Source organism: Lissotriton vulgaris, unplaced genomic scaffold (assembly GCF_964263255.1).
Source record: "Lissotriton vulgaris unplaced genomic scaffold, aLisVul1.2 SCAFFOLD_2823, whole genome shotgun sequence".
Lineage (NCBI taxonomy): Eukaryota > Metazoa > Chordata > Amphibia > Caudata > Salamandridae > Lissotriton > Lissotriton vulgaris.
The window spans coordinates 192,935-198,934 of NW_028254837.1; positions in this window are offsets into that span (position 1 = coordinate 192,935).

A 6,000-nucleotide genomic window follows, 5' to 3' on the forward strand; every position below is an offset into this window, starting at 1 on the left:
TGGCTTCCACTCTGCACCCTGCTTCCTGGTGGCTGTGGCCTACTGGAATCATTATCGCTCCACGTCCTGGAGAACTAATGCCTGCTCCCTTTGACTTATCTCTCCTCTACAGAGAATCCTGCGGTCCACAAGTTGGCCTTCATTGGGTTCATGATCTTCTCCCTCAGCCTCATTAATTCTGAACTATCTCCCCTGGATGATGACTGGGTTAAACACTGTTAGTTCTGAGCATCGTCCTCTGCACCCAGGAACTTAATATGAAAACATCTGGATTGCTGATGTGCAGCGTACTATAAACTTCTGTGAACTGTGAAAAAATAATTCGAATTACTAACTGTGTGCTTCATGTCCTGGATGGCAACGCTTCTGGAATGGCCTGTGCTAGGCTTTTACCTTAGAGATGGGGCAAATTCATGGCCATAGAGAGAAAACAGTGTGTCCCCCAAACTCATGCTGTTTGTTCCCATTTAGTACTCGTTCTTTCTTTGTCTACTTCCTTTGCTCCTATCCCCTCTCCCCTGAATCTCTCCTCTTGCCTGCTACATCGCCTAGCCCCCTGCCCTTTTGTGCCCTTTGACTAAGCACTCCTTCTCCACTTGTTGGGTAAAGATCCAATATTTATACTCTGGAGTCTCTGCGAACCCGCTGAGAGAGTCCACAGAGCCAAGGGAGGCACTCACAGTGGAGGTATGGATGCACAGCTTCATGTTGCTGAGAAAACTCTGTTTCCTTGATCTGTGAAATGAACTCCATCACTTCAGTATAAGTCATGCATATCAAAGCATAGATTGTTGTTGTAGATGGTCCCCATTCTATGTTCTCAGAGGTATGCAGACACAGCTTTATCGACATTCTTCCTAGCTTTCACAATCTGAGGATAGAATTGATTTGACCATTTCCACTTCTGTCTTTGGCATATATAGGAGTACACAAAGACAGTTTGAGGGAAAAGCAACATCAATTGTGAAAAGGTTTCCTTCATGAGCATTTCCCGACCTACCCCAGTCAAATTGCCCAGGTCATTGCTACCACAGTGCACAATCATGAGGTCAGGGTGTTGGAGATGCAAAGAGGTTCTACTCAAAGGCAACAATTGATGCCACTTTAATCCTCTCTGTGCAAACCATTTAATGTCGACATTTTGTAAAGCTAGGTCTTTGTCAATACGTCTGTGTTCAGCATATCTTTTGCACCCGAATACTTATCTTTGTCCTACGATCCATACTAGCATTTTGAAGGTATGGCTGGAAGGAACCAAAAGATGTCTGTAACTCATGTAGTCAGTTGGTAAAATGAGAGATATGTTCAAAGGTGGAGAAGAAGGTTTAAAAAAAAAAAGATAACTGATTGGCTGTTGAAGAACATTGTGCAGTGAAAACTAGGGTGCATGTTAGCTTTGTGAAAAAGTATGTTTCTGATTGGTTAATAAAAAATGTTTGAAAGATACACTACATCGGATAAGATCACATGTGCAGAAGTCGACCACACCTGCTACTTGCATGTGGAAGGTACTGGGCTCAACTTAAAAAGATGGTGAACTTGTAACCTGCGCCTGCTGTTGAATGTTACAGAAACTGTTGGGATGAAATATGGTGAACAAGTAACCTGCACCTGCCGTTGAATGTTGCAGAAACTGTTGGGATGAAATATAGTGAACTTGTGAACTGCACCGGCTGTTGAATGTTGCAGAAACTGTTGGTATGGAAACTGGCATTAAGGTGATTGAGGGAAGAGTAGAAATAACTGTGGTATTAAAATATTAAATGCAAAATTAATTACAACCAATAAGCTATTAAAGTTAGGTTATGGAAATGAGTAGCATGTTTAGAAGTAGTGTGTTGTTCAAATTTTACGGTAGTATTATTAGAAATAGGTTTCTGAATTGTGGTAAGGGTTCGGGGCTGTATGGCGATGCCGCAGTGTGGGGGAGTCTCCAGACCACAAAATCAGAGAACCAGTTTGGGGCATTTTAGAAGAGAGTTAGAGAGGGTTAATATGAGTAACCAATAGAAATGTGTTTTGCACTGTGAAATAATTAAAGAAGGATTTTGATTTGCTATTTACATCTATTTCTTTGTGGAAAGAGAGGGAGAGTTTGCCATTACTGGTTCTATTCTTAATGAGAGTCTTTAATTACATTTATTGTGTGAGAAAGAAAATATTGCAAGGGTTTGTGAAATTTGAAATCTGCATTCCAACTACAGAGGTGAGTTACAAATTAAGAAGGTGTGTTATATTGTGTAGTAGTGGTTAAGTCTTTGAGGCAATATTTTTAAGTTTGAAAATATATATTTTTTTAAAATAACATAGCATTACCGAAGTGTGCTGTTTCACATTTGTTACAAAATGTGGATAGAGTGTGAGTAGTTGGTGAACAAGTACCCCATGTATATTTAGGTGTCTTCGAGAAAGACGAAGTGTAGTTTCTCATGTTCAAAGGAATGTATGGTTTTGAAAGTGAGGCACAGGCTTAATTTGGGTTCCAAAATCGACCCAGACAACATAAAGGAAATGTTGCATGTTTGCAGATTTTGCCTTGTCGAAAAATACTGGGGAGGTGAGGTATTAGAAGACACATGTTTTATTAAGTTGAGGGAGATGAAAAAAAATTGAAATGTTGCGTGCAAACATTGTGCACAGACTTTTGACACTGGTGAGCTATATTTGAATATAAGTGAAGGCAACGGTCACACTCCCTCGCCGTGCAGAATGTACAGACATTAGAAGGCCGGCAGATCGAGAGACTAAGAATGGCACGTCCCTTTCTGTATGTATTTTTACACGTGTTATGCATCGGAACATCTGATACCTATAAAACACTTATCGAAGCTGGCCGGATGCAAGATGGCTGGGGGAAAGAGCTCTGAAATCAGGCTCCCGGGTTCAGGGTCACTGTCTCAGTGAAATCCCAAGTAGCCCCCCCCAATCCAACACCCCCCCAAGAAGCTGGACTCACTGGAACAGAACTGTAACAGTCCAAACAGCTGAAACGGCTGTGACCAGACTCACATGGAGATAATGTCCCTCGCCCGGTGCTTCCAGGACAGCAATCGGTCCTGATGAGGTTTCCACCGTGAACGAACCCACCAAGCGCTCTCTGATCAGCACCGCGTTGGACTCACAAGAGTCCCATATCTGATGAGTGCCAACTCCTGGGCACAGCTTTCAGGACCCAGACCGGAGCAAATTCCATGCCGGATCTCCACAGAGTAGCACCCTCCAGGTATGATGACTGACTCTATAATGGCCACCCCATGTCAACTCAAGCCCCCCTCCACACCGTTTGCTAGGGCCCGCTGAGCTGCGGGCCCCTAACGATGCCAACCGAGGCTTCCTACTGCCACTAGCAGACCAGAGGAAACCTGGGACGGCTGCAATACATCGTGCAAGACCTACACGGAGCCCCGCTCTGCCAATCGAATCTGCCTGGCCTCAGTATGGCCGATTCTGACTCACGGAGATCCTTCTCTATCTAAAGATAGGATTTTTCCCCTTCAATAAATACACCCATCAGCTGCAAGGGCCATCAATTAAAAAGAGTCCAACTGCCTTTTTTCCCGCAATGAAGAGGAATCTTGCCTCCACGCAGCCTCTCGGGCCTCTCATACTTCAGTGCTTCTAGCGCTTTGCCCCTTTTAAAATGGCCACCCTCTGCATCACAATAAATGCATCCAGACCAAGAGGCTGCACAAAATACTGACGCATCCCCGCTGATGTGGTTCCTCAACGTGAAAATAAAGCCACATGGCGAATGTCCCATGCAGCAAAACCCACTAAGGATAGGGTGACCAGAATTTTAAAGACAAAAACCAGGGCATTTCGAGAATATAGAAGAAGGACTACAGTTTTGCTTCAAGTGAGCACATGGAATGACAGCACTCCTTGGCAGAGAATTATAGAACAGGCAGTTAGAAAATCCATTAAATGCAAGTTTTAAACAACTGCTAAGTATCCCTGATTTGTAAAATATAAAAAAGCACCTCCTACAGTTTTCAGTCGCCCCTTTCTAAAAACTGGGACAGAAGCTACATTTCCTGAAATCTGCCGGGACAGCAGGTGAAAAAGCGAGGCCGTCCGGGCAAATCCGGTACCCCTGGTCACCCTAACTAAGGAGGCACAGACCAGTCCAAAACAGACTCGGATGCCTGACCCCAAAATGATGGCTTCCTGAAGACAATAACCCCTGATCAGCACTTGCAGGAAAATAAGGGGCCGCACAGTTCTTAATCCAATCTCCCTGACCCAACTTAAGGTGACAATTTTTAACTAACCTCTAGCTGATCCGTCCAAACACACCATTCATCATAGACTGCCTTTCAGATGCACGGCCCGCCCCTCTCTGAAACCCTACAATGTCATAGGGCATGCGAATTCACTCCAACCAACCCATATCGACCCACTTGAAACCTCATGACGTGAACTCCTTCACTATTAGCTTCCCTCCCAATCTCTCTATGAAAGCGAGAAGAAATTTCAAACAGAGACGATTAGACAGCACAAATCTACCCTATTCCAGGACACATATCACTGTTCCTCCAAAGGGCAGATTAAGATGGATTTCATCTTCCACACTGAAAGACCAGATGACTGGAACTCCACTTTCAGAAGAAAACTCTACATTTCTAAAACCACAACTACCTCGCATAGCTGCAAACGAATGACCTTGCTCCCTATCACTCGTCAAGGGGCGAGGTCACATCTGTGACCATCTACACTAACGTCACAGTCCTGATACAGGCAAACAATGAGAAATTAGAGGCTTTCACTCCCTCTTTCCTAAACTTCGAGCCACTCTCCTCCACCTGTCTCGACCATTCCTGACTCAGTTCCCACCCCCAGATAACCTGCCACACCAGGGGAAGCAAACATTCACCACCTCGCCCCAAGCCACCACCTCCCGCCACCCCCGAGTCACCTCCCACTCCAGTGCCTCCACAAATCGTGATCTCCAACTCCCAGAGGAACGCCAAACTCAACTTCCTATATGATCCACCCACCTCAACACCATGTCCCCGCCTTGCCGACACCGACATTTAACCACACTAGCACTTGTTCAGACCTCAGGAGGTCGAAACCTCGACATGACCCAATGCACCCCCCACCCAGGGTCCCAAAAGGAGATTAAATTTTCTACACAAGTAGTAATAGGCAACAGAACTTAAACACAACCTACACTTCACAGGACAACCCTTCCCAAGATCCCCTCACCCCCTGCCTATGACATCATGGCGCAATGTCTCGCTTTACTAGAAAGTCAGCAAGAAATTATATCCCGGGGCCTGAATGAAATCCTTACCAACCTCGACAAGGCCTGAATGCCCCCAGCAATCCCCTCCCAGGGTGCCCTCTCCGTCCAGCTCCATCCACCCTAAGCTCCCTATAGGGCCCTTACCGACCCCTGAGACACGGATACAGAGACCCTCAAGAACGGACGCTGAGACCCTTTCACAGAAAACCTTAGGAAACAAAGCCCCGGCGCCCAGGTTACAGAGACGCATAAATACAGACACTGAGACCATGATATCAAGACCCACTAGAACCAAAGCCGCAATGTCTTTCGAAGAAGTGGCCGATCTAGCCTCATCATACAACGCACCCTCCTACTGACTCCCCAAAATGCAAGATCCAAGTGATCACTGGTTTCCAAAGAGACCATCCTTTCACGAAACCCCCTAGACCACCCATTCTCACCACCTTACCTAGGGCCCCCAAGGGAAAGAACCCTAGCGAAAAAGAGCTTTTCACCAATTGCATGCTCATTAACTGCAGATCGGCCTCTTAGCATGCAACCGAACTAGCAGAAGCCATCCTCTCACAGGACATTGACATTGCGCTCATCACGGAGACTTGGCTCAATGAGCTCTCCTCACCATACTTAGATATGCTTGCGCCCCTAGGTTTTTCTATTATTAACAAAGACGGAAAAGACCAATGAGTGGGAGGTGTAGCTATCATTCATAAGGATAACATCGCCATCATGGAAATGGACTCATGCAAGTA